Raw genomic sequence first — 17442 nt, 5'->3', positions numbered from 1 at the left:
CAGCCAATGTGTCAAGTGTCTGAGGCCAGCTTTGAACTCAGGTCCTCCTGAATCCAGGGCTGTTGTTTTATCCACTTCACCACCTAGCTGCCCCCCTTTACCCTCTCTAAATAGAGGGAGGGAAGGGCCTCTGGTACCAGGGTTCTGAGGAAGTGATAACAAAATTGAGACAGACAGCTAATTAATAGTGGAGCTGGGATTCAAATCCAGGTCTTTCTGACTCCAAGTCCCACACTTTCCAGAATACTTCTATCCAAATTTAAAACAGAGACATTTTATGAGATATCACTGATCAAATTTCATTCTAAATAAGTGAAGTAATATGTTTAAAGTTGTGTTGATTTTTAAAAATATCTTCCAAGATTCAATAACTCCTTTGAGGACATATTGTGTCAGGAGCAAAATGAAAAAAAAATCAATGGAGAATCCCTGGGTGAGAATTTTCACACATCTGGCAAATCTTCATAAAATCTAAATAGCCTTTTCACCTTGAGGCTGTCTATGTGGTACATCTCACACCATTTTCTCTGCTCCAAAACTCCAATCCTTGGAAGCTCAAGTAGAAAGAAATGATAATGAGCAGTGAGCAGCCTCTTTGTTGCTTTGGTTAACCAAAATTCACAAGAATATCCTAATAACAAATTGGGTGTTCACCATTGTAACACTTTGAACAAAATGGGCAGCACTTACCATCTAGTCATTAACACTAAATACAATAAAATCCCATTACAGGTGGCCGGCTCTGCTATTCATATAAACTGGTCTTAGAAATGGGTTGGGAGCCTGTCCTGCCGCCCTGTCTGTCTTTCCTGGTCGGGCCGGTCTTCAGTAGGGCGCCAGCATGGGAGTCAACATTCGCCATAACAAGGACCGGAAAGTCCGGCGCAAGGAGCCCAAGAGCCAGGACATCTACCTGGAGCTGTTGGTGAAGCTCTACCGGTTTCTGGCCTGTAGAACCAACTCGACTTTCAACAAGGTTGTGCTGAAAAGGCTGTTCATGAGCCGGACCAACCGGACCCCCTGTCCCTGTCCCGAATGATCAGGAAGATGAAACTGCTGGGCAGGGAAAACAAGACAGCTGTGGTTGTTGGGACCGTGACCAATGATGTGAGGATCCAGGATGTCCCCAAGCTGAAGGTGTGTGCTCTTCATGTTACTAGCAATGTCGGGAATCGCACCCTCAAGGCTGGTGGGAAGATTCTCACCTTTGACCAGCTGGCCAAGGGCAAGGGTACTGTCTTTCTGTCTGGTCCCCAGAAGGGCCGCGAGGTATACAGGCATTTTGGGAAGGCACCTGGCACTCCCCACAGCCACACTAAACCATATGTCCGATCCAAGGGCCGAAAGTTCCAACGTGCCAGGGGCCATTGCGCCAGCAGAGGCTACAAAAACTAATTCCCCTCCTCCTTCTTACATTAAAGATTTTTGGACAACAACAACAACAAATGGGTTGGGATATAGTCACAGCAGAGTAACCAGTCAGGAGCTGACTGGACTCCACATGACCACTCCAAGGACATTGGATTTTTGTATCTAGTCACTGACATCACCCTTCATGAACTTATCATTTTCTGTAGCATTATCACCCAAGTATGGCTGTTGCCTTCTCACACAGAGTAATTGATATAACTTGGAAATTCACAAGCTTTTGAGGGAAATGACACTCATTAATATAGGGCATCCAGGTGGTGCAGTGGATAGAGAGCCTGCCTGGAGTCAGGAAGACTCACCTTTCTGAGTTCAAATCTGGCCTCAGACACTTACCAGCTGCTGACCCTAAGCAAGCCACTTGACCCTGTTTGCCTCAGTTTCTCATCTACAAAATGATCTGGAGAAGGAAATAGCAAACCACTCCAGTATCTCTGCCCAGAAAGCCCCAAATGGGGTCAGGAAGAGTCAAACATGATTGAAAAATGATTGAACTAGGGGGCAGCTAGGTGATGCAGTGGATAAAGCACTGCCTTGGATTTAGGAGGACCTGAGTTCAAATCTGTCCTCAGACACTTGACACTAGCTGTGTGACCCTGGGCAAGTCACTTAACCCTCATTGCCCCACCTTCTTCCCCCCAAAAAAAGACTGAACTTAACTGAAACTCATCACTATCAGTGAGGTCCTCATTAATCTGTCACTATGTGCAAATAGATTGGAACTCCTTAAGGACAGAATCTGCATCTTTGTGTTCAAATGCCTAATTTAAGTGCCTTACACATAGGGGGCTCTTGATAAAATATAGGTTTTTGCAGTGCAATATCTACCAGTGGACCTCAGCACCTTCACGGCAAAGTATGTTCTTAGAGAGTTAGGTCACTGAAAGATAGAATGACTTGTCCAGGGTCACACATCCAGTATATGTCAGAGGTGAGACTTGAGCCCATATCTTCCTGACACTGCACATACTCTCACAACAAATACTTAATTATAGTCAAATATATTCATGCTTTCTAGGTTTTTTAAAAAATTCCTTTTGAGCCCTAAGCACATGAATACATCAGTTAGTCAATAAGCATTTATTAAATACTTGTTATGGGCCAGGCTCTGTGTTACATGCCCGGGCATACAAACAGAAGCCAAAACACTATCCCTTCCCTCATGTGAGAGACACATACTAGTAATTATGTACATACATGATATATACAGATTAAATGAAAGGGAAGCTCAGAGGAAAGGCATCAGCGCTATTGGTGTGGGTGGCAGGGATGAGCTGAGGTGGGACCAGAAAAGGACTATTAGAAGGTGGAATTTGAGTTGTATATTAAAGTAAGCCTAGAGAACCAGTCAGTTGCCTAGGAAAAGCACTCCAGTCATGAGAGAGAGAGAGAGAGAGAGAGAGAGAGAGAGAGAGAGAGAGAGAGAGAGAGAGAGAGAGAGAGAGAGAATGAGAATTAGGAGATGAAGTGTTATGTGGGAGGGAGAACAATGTTAGTTGGATCATAGAATGCATGAAAGGTAAACCATAAGAAGACTGAAAAAGTAGGAAGGGGCCAAGTTTTGAAGGATGTTAAAAACTAAATAGAGCTTTTATATTTGATCCTGAGGCAAAAAAAAAAGCCATTGTAACTTGTTGAGTGACATGATCAGACCTGTGAGTTTGGGGAATCTGGCAGCTGAATGGAGGATGGATTGGAGTGGGGAGAGCCTTCAATCAAGGAGACCAATTAGCAGGTTATTGTAATTGTGTAATGACAATTACCACCACCTCTCACCCAAAGAATTCAACTATCCTTTTATAATCCCAATCAATCTATGGCCACCACTTCACTTTTAATAAAATGGATAAGAGGAGGTTCTAACCATGTATTTCTTTCCTTTGGAACTCATTTTCTAAATTCACTGAATCTTTAGTCTTGAAATGTTACTATCTAGCTACACTGTCTAAAAATCTAATGAATGGTCGCCAACAAATTAGAAGCTTTAGCAAGAGTTTAGACTTTTAAGCATTTATTAAAGAGCATAAGAATTTGGTGAAGAGAGAGAAAGAGGCCTAGATGCCTACATCTATCTATCTCAGGGATCCAGCATTTCTAGCCCCACTCCCCGTGAGGTCCTGACAAAAGAGCGAGAGCCTCGCCCCTTCTTCGTCCCACAAGCCTCCTGTCTAAACCAGAAACATCAAATGTAACTTCCTGACGCCAAGGAACTGACCTTCCAAGCCGCATGGCTTGTCCTCAGATGCCTTCTCTTCATGGCAGAGCTTTCCTACAGTATCTCTCCAGCAGGGGGCGTCACTCCAATTGTCACACTCTCACTGTCTAACAATCTTGCTCAGCACTCAGGAATAGGACTCTCAAAGGTCTTACATATGTAGGACATATTCCCAGGTGAAGAATTTCAGCCTCAAGTTTCTAAGTCAAGCAAAAGTTCTCAATGGGGGGTCCACAATCCCCAAGAGGTTTCTGTTTAGATTTCAGAGGGTCTTTGAACTTGAAATGGAAAAAAAAATACTAACCTCCCAAATGAAATTTCAAATTTCTTTCAATTATGTAGGTAGGAAACAGACTTTATTCTGATAAGGGTTAAATAGGCTTCACCAAACTGGCAAAGTGTCCATAACACGCAAAAAGGTTTAAGATCTATGGTCTATTCTAATCAATGCAATGAAAGAGTTCAGATGACTAAAGATTAAACATGGCACTGACCTCCTGCTCTCCTGCCAGAGAGGGGATAACTTTAAGATGGAGAGAGAGGAGGAGCAGGAGCAGGAGAAGGAAGAGGAGGACAAGAACAAGAAGGGAGGGACAGAGGGGACAGAGACAGAGATGGAGACAGAGACAGAGATGGAGACAGAGACAGAGAGATAGAAAGACAGAGACAAAGACAGAGAGACTGAGGTAGGGACATACAGAGACAGAGACAGACAGATTTGTTTTGCTAGACTACAGGTTTGTAAGGAGGATATTTGTTTTAGGGCTTTTAAAAATATTCTCTATCCGGGAGGGGCACTTGGGGCACAGATTATACATACTTGTAAAAAGAAATAGATTTATTGTGAAAAAATCAAGTTTAAATAGAAAAATCCTTGTTCTAAGGAATTATTGCAGATTGTAGTTTAGGAGAAAAAGAGGGGAAAAAGACAAAAGATGCCTTGAAAGAAGTTTGTTGTTAATCACCACTTTCTGAGGCAGGTGCAAACCTGAAACTTCCTTACTCTTTGTTGCCATACTTTATGCATTTCGGGAGCTGATGTTTACTGGGGATGAAAGTTTGCTTGCTCCTCAGCTCCTGACTGTGCCCCTGGCTCTCTTCAATGGGGCCAGGTCTGTGAGCTGGGAATGTTACCAGAGGGACTGAACTTTTCTAAGCTGGAACTTCACTGAATCGGAAGGATTTGTTTGCAAAGGGACATCAAGCTTATAGCAATGGGGCTGCTTTCTGAAATGCTTCGTGCTAGCTGCAATTTGCCGGCCTCTGAAGGGGCATTAAATGCAATGTTCATTTTTTAATGAGTATTAAATTTACTTTTAGCCAAACCCTCCAGCTGACAATGAAACCCTTGTTGCACTTGCTATTGGCTCACTTTTTTGGTAATTGCTCTGCTGCCAGTGATTACTAAATCTCTCTCTCTTTGGATGCAGGAACTTAATATGTTTGGTTCTTGTACTTATTTTCTAAAATAGAAAATGGCAGCAGCAAAAATCGCATATTTCAAGTCCGCTTTTAGAGTATATCTTAAATTATGAAACTCAAAAATCAGTATTGTGTTTCTCTGATGGTAGCATGTTTGATTATATATGTTAAACTGTGTGATCTTGAGTAAGTCAATTTGTCCAGGACCTATATGAACCTCTGTTTCTTCATCTATAAAATAGGAATAACCACAGAACTTCCCTCACAGGGTGGTTGTGAGCATCAAATAAAATGTTATTAAAAAAAAAAAGAAGTTATATGCAAAGTCCTTTGAAAACCTTAAAGTGTCATTTAGTTGTCAATAGTTGTTATTTATATGTATTTATTTAATCTTTCTTAAACAGAAAAGCATGAATATGTACCTAAGAAATAATTAAATAATAAAGTCTATTGAAAAATTTTTTTCCTTTCTATCTTTCTGTATCCTTGCAATTTTTTTTAAACTCTTGATTCCTCCAATTTTCTTTCATCTAAAAAAACCCCTTGGGGGAAGCTAGGTGGTATGGTGGATAAAGCACTGGCCCTGGATTCAGGAGGACCTGAGTTCAAATCCAACCTCAGACACTTGACACTTACTAGCTGTGTGACCTTGGGAAAGTCATTTAACCCTCATTGCTTCCCCCCCTTCCAAAACTAAAAAACCCTTTTCCAACCATTCCTCTGTACTTCATAGTATCCCCTTTTTTCTGTCCTGTCCTTGATATATCTACTATCTCCTCTTATCCAAATAATCAGGCTAAGATGACAAATCTGCATATTTCCCAACATGCTTGGGCAAAGCCCACACATGCATAATGGGGAGGAAGACCTAGGGAACGGTTTTAGTCATCTAAGTATAAGAACGCTTTTGCCTCTGGGCCTTAGTTTCTCATCTATAAAATGAGAGAGTTGAACTAAGTGAGTTTTAAGGTCTCCTCTGGCTCTAAGTCTTTGATCCTGTGTTCAAATGGTTGGATATTTAAGGTGAAAGGGACTTGGGGACTGCATTCTCCAACTACTTGCTCTGAGTCTCCAACTTTGTGTGTATAGGCATAGCCTCCATTACCCATAAGCCCATTTTTGCTTGAAAAGCCTAATAAAAATATTTTAAATAAATTCTATATAAACATATTCACACATATACATGTAGAAATACAATACAATATATTTATGTATGCATATAACTTTCATACAACATATATTCAGCATTGTATACATATATATGTAGGCATGTATATATGTATATATGTGTGTGTGTGTGTGTGTGTATACACACATATACATATGGTTGTTCATCCTTCACACTCGAAGAGGATTAGTGACATCATGATGTCAAAGTCCAGGTCTACTCTGTTCAATTGTGGTTGATCAATCCAATATAAGCTTGGAAGGATATACATAAACAATCACATACACACATACAACTTTTAGGACCACAGATCATCTTTCCTTGTGAAAGCACAGATACCCTAAATATTGAAAGGGAAAATACCATCAGTCTAGTTGGTTCCTTACTGGTAGCTTGTTCCAAAGTTCTCCCTTCCTGCTGTGGTCTCATACAGTGCCAGCTCATTACAACTCAGAATCTATTCTGACCTGGGAGAAAGTTATTTGATGTGTGTCAGCTGATCCGGACTCTAATGTGTTTAATCAAAGGTAGATTGCTTTGTAGAAAAGAACTGAAAAAAAATCATTATGCCACACTCATTCTTTATACTGGGCAAACCTTTTCTCAGAGGGCAGTCAAAGGGACCAAAGTGGGCCTCTCTCATATGAAAGAATTACAGAAAAAACCATAAGTGTATGAGCAGACAGTGTTTTCAAGCCCTCATTTAGCTAAGCAATGGATATTATTCTTGCTATAATTGATGGTACCCAACAGAGATTCAGGAGATTCAGTAAAATATTATAATAAATGATAAAAACTATACATCATAAGATGGTACCGAATTTTAAGGCATAACTGGCTCTTCATGGTCTTCAGGATGATTGACAAAATTGTTGATAATGGCATTAAGTATGGTAAGGTAGCAAGGGCCATTCTGCTAGTCTTTAATGGTTCTTTTCATCACTGCCCCTAGTCAAACACATGGGTCAAAAGGGACAACATCAATGACAGTGGTCAATGATTCCCAGAAATAGCATTTCAATCATTAAGTAAAAATTCCTTTTTAAATATTTTTTTATGATTTATACAAGTTTGACTAATGTAAGTTGATGTCATTTCCAATCATTTAAAGTATTTAATTCATTGGAATTACATATTGACTTGAATTCAAGTATTGACTTGAATGGCTCTGTGATCTCATTGATGTAGGGCTGCTTCTCAAACAGGACAACTTACAACCCATTCATGTCCTCAAATTCTATATGACCAATGTCCAAGTAATCATATAAATCCTCCACAGGAAGGCCATCTCACAACATCAGCAATCATCTAATCCAACTCATACATAATAAATAACCCAAACTGTAACAAACCAGTAAGTGTTTAGCTACCCTATGCTTAAAGACACCCAATGAGAGAAAACCAATCACCTCTTCGGGTACCCCATCTCCCTTTGGAAATCTTTAGTTATTAAGAAATGTTGCCTAGGTGTTATAGAAATTTTGACATTTTTCCTTCCCCTTTTCCTTGATTTCAAGACTAAATTTGTCTCTTTGAAACATCCACCTAATTATTCTTAGAGTAACAATTGGGGAAAGAAGGCTGCAATATATTACCAACAAAAAATTCCTTGGGGCAAAAAGGAGAAAAACTATTATATAAACCTGGTTCCAGGCAAAATAAGATGAAAACTAACCTATCAGGAGCCTGACATCCTATAGGCAGATTCCAAAGGGAAAGTAGGGTATAGGGATGATGGTCAGAGTGGAGGCATCAAGACGTGATTATGCCTAGGAAGTGTTCTCCTGAATCAAATGTCTTTTTTTTTTTTGGGGGGGGCAATGGGGGTTAAGTGACTTGCCCAGGGTCACACAGCTAGTAAGTGTCAAGTGTCTGAGGCCAGATTTGAACTCAGGTCCTCCTGAATCCATGGCTGGTCCTTTATTCACTGCACCACCTAGCTCCCCCCAACTGTGTTTTACAGGATAAACAAACAAACAAACAAACAAACAAACAAATAAATAAATGAATAAATGAATGAATGAATGAGCACAGTGGAATGTCATATTTCTTTTAGTTAATTGTGTAATTGTAAAAATGTAGCCTGCTATTTATTATCACTTTCAAATGCCTGAATATTTCATCCTCATACCATCATCAAAGATATTTTCAATGCATATGTAGAATATTCTCATAAAGATTTTATAACGTGTGAGTGTGTTTTAAGCAATAATAAAATTTATGTAGCACAGAACTGAAAATATGTTGGCTACCTATTGATTGTGGAAGTACTGGACAAACTTGTATATTAATATAACAATATATTGAACATGAACAAATAGCAAATATGAAGAGTTAAGGGAAGCATTGAAAGAGTTGTATGAACTGATACAGAGTAAAATAAGCAAAACTAGCATAATGAACACTATGATTACAATAACATATAGGAAAAGAACACTGAAAAGAAGATAAACTTGGAGTGAATGTAATAAGACATCTTGATTACACAGAGTAATGAAATCTACCTTGGCAGAGAGGCAAAATATCACATGCATTGTCAATCATTCTCCATTTTTTCTTTCTTTTTTCCATTTTTCCATTTTTCTTTTTTCTTTGATATAAGGAAAGGTTTACTTTGGGAAGGGGGGAGTTATATCCAGAATTAATTATGATATCAAATAAAATATATTAATAAAACAGTTTTGAGAACTGACCCCCTTAAAGACATTAAAATTGTATCAACTCTAGTAAGAACTTCCTTTGTATACATTGGTCTAGTTCAGCTACAATTCTTACCTTTGCTTTTTTTAAAGTGTCATTTCTACTTTCTATTATATTATTTTAGAAATCACAAAATAGAGATGATGAAATTGTGGTAACAGCGTTGTTAATTATTGAGGATATAGTTTACTATATAATTTTTTACATACCCCCATCTCCATCTCTTTGTTTGTAATTTGCTTTACAAATATTTTCTCAGTTCATTCTTCCAATAACTTGGGAGATAGGTATTATTGTTATTATGACCATTTTACAGATGACAAAACTGAGTTAGACAGAGCTTAAGTGATTTTTCCCAGGGAGTTGCACAGCAAGTAAGTGTCTGAGGCCAGATTTGAACTTAAATTTTCCTGACAACAGTGTTCTTACCCACTGCACCACCTAGCTGCCTATGTAATACAGTATTTTCATTCTTCCCCAACTGATGGGTATCTATTTTGCTTTCTGATCTTTCTACCTCCAAAACTGTTGCTATAATTGTTTTGGAGTAAATGATACTTTTCTTTTTATCTATGACTTTCATGGGGTAGAGCCCAGCAACAAAATCTCTGGTCCAAACAGTATAGGTAACCACTTTATTTGCATAAGACCAAATTGCTTTTTAAAATGGTTGCACTTTTTCACATCTTGACCAAAAATTCATTAGCATACCTATCTTTTGAAAGTTCTTCCAACAAGGACTATTCCCATTTTTGTCATCTTTGCTATTTGGTAGGGGTGAGGGGAAATCTCTGTTGTTCCATACTCTTTCAATTCAACAAGTATCTCCTATTTTGCAGGTGCTCTTTACAAAACAAACAAAAACAAAACCTTCACCTGGCTCAAATATTATTTTGACTTGGAACAACTGCTTTAACTTATGATTTTTTAAAATAATGAACTTAATAAAAATCAATTAAGATGAAAATTTAAACATACAAGGAAAAGCAAAAAAGAGGACTGCATATGAAACTGAGCTACTATTACATAGGTTTTTTTTTAATGTATATAAATTTAACATGACAGTAACAAAAGTTTTTTGTCCATCTCTCATTTTGGCTTTCCTTCTGTTCTCTTATATGTATCTTATTGCTATTCTTTTTTTCCATTATTTTCTTTCTTTACATAACTGCCAATTCTCCACTCCTGAGGAAATGTGGTACAGTAAAAATGTTCAGATACCTGAGTGTTTTTCAATCACAACTTCTCTGGGCCTCAGCCTCCTGGACATCTTTAAAATGAGGGGTTGGCACCATTCTGAGAAAATAATGTCAGGAAGGGTAAAGTTCAGAATGAGCCAAGGCTGCCAAGAAAAGCTGAGAACAACAAAAAAGTGCTTTTCTTATTGTTGTTTTTTTTCTATATTGGGAGAAAAAGGAGAATCAAATAACAGATAGGATCTCTAGTGTGTGGAATGATGATGACATACAACAAAAAGAAGTTAGAGCTGTCCAGTCCTTATTTTTGTTTCTGTTTTCTCTGTGGAGGAAAAGGACTTTTATACCAGCAATGACACAGCAAAGATAATTAACAGGAAGTGGATAATCAAGGGGAAATAAGATAGTAAGAAGGCATCCAACAGCCCTTGATTAAATCAAATCACCTGGACCAGCTGACCTCCATCATTGAGTTGGGGGAAGAAAACAACAACCTGGCAGTTGTAATTGCTGAGCCACTTGGAGTAATATGTGAAAGATTATGGAAAATGAGAGAGGTTCTAGAAGATTGGATAAGGGCAATAGTTACAATTTACATTAAAAAAGAGAATAGAGTTTACAAAATATAGGCCAGGCGCTTGACATTGGTTCCTCAGAGAAAGATCATTAAAGAAATGTTTGGCAAACATTGTAAAGGAAAACATTAATTATAAAGAGCCAACATACAACATAATTTCAACAAGAACAGGTCATGCCAGACTCATTTCCTTTTTTTTTTTGACAAGCTTATTAAACTATCGCATGATGGGAATTCTGTGAATATAATTCATCATAATTCATTCAAATATTAATGAAGATTTTGATCAAATATCTCATATTATTCTTGTGGGAAAGAAAGACCTTGCATGGACAGTACAATCAGATGGGTTCAGAACTTTTTGGATGTCCATACTCTAATAGCTAATAGTTTAGTGTCAACACAGTAGGAGGTCTATAGTGGAATCCTACAGTGTTCTCTGCTTGGCTCTGTGCTGTTTAACATTTGTATCAATGAGTCAGATAAAGGTAAAGATGGCATGCTCATCAAATTTACATATGACATAAAGTTGGAAGGGGTAGATAACACACTGGTTGATAGACAGGATCCAAAAGAATCTTGACAGGCTAGTTGAATTGTTGTTGTTCAGTCCTTTTTCAATTTTGTATGAATCTTTGTGACTTACTTTGGGGTTTCTTGGCAGAGATATTAGAGTGGTTTGCCATTTTCTTCTCCATCTCATTTTACAGTTGAGGAAATGGAGGTAAACAGGGTTAAGTGATTTGCCTAGGGTCACAAGGCTACTAAGTATCTAAGGCCAGATTTGAACTCAGGAAGAAGAATCTTCCTGACTCCAGGCCCAGCAATCTATCCAGTGAACTACCTTGCTGCCCCAGGCAGAATATTGTGCTCAATATAAGATGAAATTTAACAAGGGTAATTTCAAAATCTTATATGGCAGCAGAGGCTGAATGAGGAGTTGCTACACATATGGAAGAGACTAAATGGCTTCTGAACTCCCTTCCACTTCTCAGATTCTGTGATTCTATAATTCTTGACTAGAATCTAGCTTCTTAAACTGTGGGTCATGGCCCCATATGAGGTCACATAAGTGAATTTGGGGGTCATGAAAAATTTGGCAACAGTCAAAGGTTATGGGGGCAGCTAGGTGGCATAGTGGATAAAGTACAAGCCCTAGATTCAGGAGGACTTGAGTTCAAATCTGACCTCAGACACTTGACACTAGCTGTGTGACCCTGGGCAAATCACTTAACCCTCATTGCTGCACAAAAAAAATCTATAAAAAAACCCAAAAACAACGACAACAACAAAAATACCAGTCAAAGGTTATATATACCTATTTTATATACCTACATACCTGGGGTCACATAAAAATCTCTTGAGCAAAAAGGGGTCGCTAGTGTAAAAAGTTTAAGAAGCCTTGGACTAGATGAGCTCCAACAACCCTTCCAACATTGAACTTCCTCCCACCCAAAACAAGCACTCTTATAAAAAGTAAGAATAATCTAGTAAAACAAATCTACATATTGCATGTGTCTGAAAATATGTCTCATTCTGGGCCTCTAACCTATTACCCCTCTGCAAGAGATGGAAAGTATGATTTGATATTTGTTTTCTGGAATCACAATCGGTCATTGTATTGACTAGAATTCTGAGGTCTTTCGAAGTTATTTTCCTTTATATTATTCTAGTTATTGTATTAACTGTTCTGGTTCTTCTCATTTTACCTTTTATCAGTTCATACAAGACTCTTTAGGTTTCTCTGAACTCATCTTTCATCTTTTCTTATTGAACAACAATATGATGTAACATCCATACAAAACAATTTGTTCAAACATTCCTAATTGATTGGCATCTACTTTGTTTCTAGCTCTTTGCTCAAAAAAAAAAAAAGTACTGCTATAGATAAAATACCTTAGTGTGCACAAAGCAATTTGTGAATATTTCTCCACAATTCCTCTTTCTTTTAATGGCGGTCCCATCACTAAATCCTCTGGTACCACCTTGTTATTTTATAAGATAAAAGGATGTTCTTTCCCCACTGGCTGCAGTAGCAATTACTTTATACTAAACAGCAGAACTATCTTATATTTCACTCACTTTCCTGCCTGGCCCTTTACCCAAATTCAAAGTATTCATGCCTCTGTGCCGTAGCTTGGAAAATCAGCATAGGTATGACACTGGGTTCCTAGAGTGTATTACACCGTATCAAAACAGAAAGAGTTGTGTTTTCATCTAAATGTGAAATCATGATAGAAAGATGCTTTCAGTCTGGACTAGGCTGGTTTGCCTCCTTTGTAGGTATGGGATTCATCTTCATAACTCATTGCCCTGAGCTTAAGAAGTGAATAATCAGAGGTGCCCATTGCTGGGATTTAGTTCCAGGTCACAGCTTAGTAATGAGAAAACAGCAGCGGCTGAGGATTTGATTTACACACTGCAATGACTATGTGATAGCCTCTTTTGTCAGAGGGAAAGCCTGCCTCTGGGGACCACATCCTATCCAGTGGCAAACATTGGACTTGCACAACTCCCTGTTGCTTCCAGGTGTCAATTACATGAAAGCCTCTTACTGTATAATGTAGGCCCATTATAATCAATGGTAATAGGAAAGTGACTGCATTTTCCCCTAGCAGCAACAAAGGAGGGTAACTGATCAGTGTGGTGTCAATATGTCTTCCCTTGCAGTAAAATTGGAGTGGGGTCCTAAGCTTCCTTGCTGTAAGTGTCCTGTCTCCTTTGTACTTTGGGGTTTGTTTTTGTTTTTGTTTTTTGTTTTTTGGTGAGGCTATTGAGGTTAAGTGACTTGCCCAGGGTCACACAGCTACCTCCTTTGTTCTTTGTACTGGTGTTGATTTAATTAGCCATTACCCTCTGCCCTGCTTTGCTTACTACAAATGAGTAGGGTTTCATGGGTACTGAGTGCTATGTCACCCTCCTTTCCATTTAAAAAAATTTACTTTGTAGGTATTTTGTATTAGCCCTGTCTGCTGTTTTTCTCAAGTCAGACATAGCTTATGTAGCTTACTTCAAGTACTTAATTGAAAGCAGAATATTTGTTTGATTGATTTGATTGATATTTGTTTTTGCTCCTCAGTGCCTAGAACAGAGTAGGTGCTTTTTTTTTTTGGTGAGGCAATTGGGGTTAAGTGACTTGCCCAGGGTCACACAGCTAGTAAGTGTTAAGTGTCTGAGGCCAGATTTGAACTCAGGTCCTCCTGAATCCAGGGTCAGTGCTCTATCCACTGTGCCACCTAGCTGCCCCCAGAGTAGGTGCTTTTTAACAAATGTTTGTTGAATGAGATGCTGTTGAATTAGAGTACTCTTTTACTTTGAGACTCTCCCCATCCATAGCTTCAGAGATAAAAAATGCCAAGAAGAGGTGGAAAGAAATCTTTTCATCTACAGGAGGAGGGTAAGTTAGTTAAAAAGAAAATATCCTCTCCAATACTCTCTTTTTTCCCCCCTTCAGAACATTTTCTGTGAGCCACAGGGGTAGGTAGGAAGTTGTGATATCTCTTGCAAAATTACTTTTTTTATTTGATGATATAGTGGAGTTGTAAATATAGATTTAGAGAGGGCCAGAAAGCAATGCTAAGGAGAGCTGAACAATATAAGACAAAGACCTCTGTGGAAGTACTGGAGGACCGTCAATTTTTCAGAGCAGAGTAGACAAATCCCTTGTAAGATGGCACCAGACCTATCTTTAACTATAATCAATTGCTTTGCCAAAGCAGAACACCAAAGATGTTTAGTGATTGTAAATTGGGTTTCAAGAAGAAGCATTTTTATTTTTTTCTTAAGACTAGCAAAACCAGTGATCAGATGACTGCTTCTGGAGCTGCTAGAGTGAGATGAGAAGACCACACTGAAGATTCTGTAATCAATGTCAGGAAGAAGAGCTTTCTGACCCAACACTTTTCACTTTGTAATGGGTTAATAGGTAATAGCTACGTGATAAGAGCTAGCCATCATCTTTGAAAAAGCCACAGGCAACAACAGTATTTGAAATGTAGTTTTTTACAGCTAGAAAAGCCAGTGGATCGAGTGCTGGGCCTGGAGTCATGAAACCTCATCTTCCTGAGTTCAAATCTGGCCTCAGACACTTAGTAGCTGTGTGATCCTGGACAAGTCACTTAACCCTGTTTTCCTCAGTTCTTCATCTATAAATATGAGCTGGAGAGAGAAATGTCAAACTACTCCAGTATTTTTTACTAGAAAACCTTAAATGGGGTCACAGAGTTGGACATGATAACAACGACTGAACAATATCTACATAAGCAATTCACTGGGTAGCATTTCTACCCAAGTTCTTCACTTGTATATATACTCGTAAAATTATTACATATATGTGTGTATGCATGTGTATTTGTATATATACACATATATACACTAATGATCTATGTCTATGTCTGTGTCTGTGTCTATGTCTATATCTATATCTCTGTGTGTGTATATCATTAGTGAATAAAGTCAATAGTGTAAATTAGCATTTGCAAAATGGCAAGAAGGATCCTCAAATGTAGTGTTGAGGGCAGAAGATGGACTGCAATGAGGGCAACTTTAAGCACTGCTTCCTTGGGATCAGTGATAATGGAAAAAATAACAATAGCCTTTTCTCCTTGACCTTAGGGAGACAGTAGCCATCAGCTGATTTTAGTCAGCATGGGGGAACAGTGAGATTTCCAATTTCAGGAAGGTGTTTGTTTTATTTTATTTTTCTTCCCCCTTCTAAATTTCAATCTCTGATTCCTTATAAAAAAATTTAGTGACTTCCTTTTTTTGTATAAACGTGATTTCACTAGAAGCCATTTTTTCAATATAGATCAATTCTTCTGCAATTTAAAGTCTTAGCAAGTCATCTTGGTCAATGTGAGTTTTGGTGACTTGCCCAGAGTCACACATCCAATAAGTGTGAGAAAGGACTTGAAGGAAGGGCTTCCTGATGAAATACCTGGCCCTCTGTCCCTTATGCCACACTGCCACTTATTCTGATACTATAAGACTTTTTTTTTTTTTTTTTGGCCGGGGCAATGGGGGTTAAGTGACTTGCCCAAAGTCACACAGCCAGTAAGTGTCAAGTGTCTGAGGCCGGATTTGAACTCAGGTACTCCTGAATCCAGGGCCGGTGCTTTATCCACTGCGCCATCTAGCCACCCCTACTATAAGACTTTTAATGATTGGTTTTTAGAGAGTGTACAGAGTTACACAAAATGAAATAAAATATTACTTTTTACAGCCCCTGTGCCTAACTGAAAACTATGAATACCATTTGATCCTACAATACCACTACTATGTCTGTATTCCAAACAGATCATAAAAAGGAGAAATGGAACATATGTGCAAAAATATTTATAGCAGGTCTTTTTGTGATGGCAAAGAATTGGAAATTGAGGGGATGACCATCAATTGGGGAATGGCCAAACAAGCTGTGGTATATGAATGTAATGGATACTACTGTGCAATAAGAAATGATGAACAGGCAGATTTCAGAAAAACCTGGTACAATGATCCAAGATAAGTACAAAGGACTCAAAAAGGAAAGTTATCCATATCCAGATAAAGAACTGCTGAACTCTGAATGTAGATCAAAGCATACTTTTTTCACTTTATTCTTTTTCATGTATTTTTTTTCTTTTTGATCTGTTTCTTCTTTTGCAACTATGACTAATATGGAATTATGTTTTATATGATAGCATATGTATAACCTCTATCAAATTGCCTACTGTTTTAGGAAGAGGGCAGGGAAGAAGGGAGAAAAATTTGAAATTCAAATTCTTATAAAAATGAATGCTAAAAATTGTCTTGACATGTAATTGGGGGAAAATAAAATACTATTTAAAAAAAAAAGAAGTGATACAAGAATACTCCCAAATCTCTTTGAGGAACTTTACTATTGATTGTGAGATATGGGTGACACTGGTACAGGACCACCCAACAGGGCATGTTCACATTAAAGAAGGTTCTGTATTCTATTACCAAAGCAGAGTTGCAGTAGCTCAAAATAAATGTAAGATGTGCAAATCCAGAAGTATCTCCATCCCAAATGTTCAAATGGACTATTTGTGAGGGACCAGTGGTAGAGCCTTCCAAAGCTCATATTGGATTGATCAGCCATAGCCAAACACACTGTACCTTGACCTCAACATCATAATGTCATCCATCCTCTTCAAATATGAAAGACAAATAAGAATAATAACAATGAAAACAACAACAATAACAATAACCACAGAGTGTTGCATGGCTTGCACTAAGTCTTTCAACATTTTATGGATATGAGTGCAGTGAATGGACTCTCCTCACTGTTATCCTCTGCTCTTACCATATTACTACTGGTCCACCTCCTCTCTTGCTTATACAATTCCCTCCTGGTATTCTTGATGTCACTTATAGCTTACTCACACCCATCACATTTTTTTTTCCTTTTCTGGGGGGAAGATACCTGTAACTTTGAGTCTCCTGAGATTATAGTTTACAAGAACATACAACCATATACCATCAGTGGGAAAATAGTTGTGTTAAAAAAAATGAATTTTTGTGGTCCCAGAATAGCTTAGGATCATTGAAAACATTGTACTGTTGTACAGATGTGATCTTGCCTGCTTTTTTTTTTATCCTTTAGACTGAACTCCTTGAGAGGAAGGATTGTTGTTTGCCTTTCTTTGCTTAGCACAGTCCCTGAAACATAACAGATACTAAATGCTTGTTGACTGGCTATTCAATTTTAGGTCATCTGTAGTACCTGTCCAGATAG

The 17442-nt window shown here is 38.2% G+C and overlaps 1 pseudogene; it reads left to right on the top strand.

Moving 5' to 3' along the window:
- The first annotated feature begins 841 nt into the window (after nucleotides 1–841).
- Nucleotides 842–1395, top strand: LOC122735433 (annotated as a pseudogene).
- The last annotated feature ends 16047 nt before the right edge of the window (nucleotides 1396–17442 follow it).

Source organism: Dromiciops gliroides, chromosome 1, assembly GCF_019393635.1.
Source record: "Dromiciops gliroides isolate mDroGli1 chromosome 1, mDroGli1.pri, whole genome shotgun sequence".
Taxonomy (NCBI): Eukaryota; Metazoa; Chordata; class Mammalia; order Microbiotheria; family Microbiotheriidae; genus Dromiciops; species Dromiciops gliroides.
Note: the sequence above shows the minus strand (reverse complement) of the source record. Positions and strands in the feature narration are given on the sequence as shown.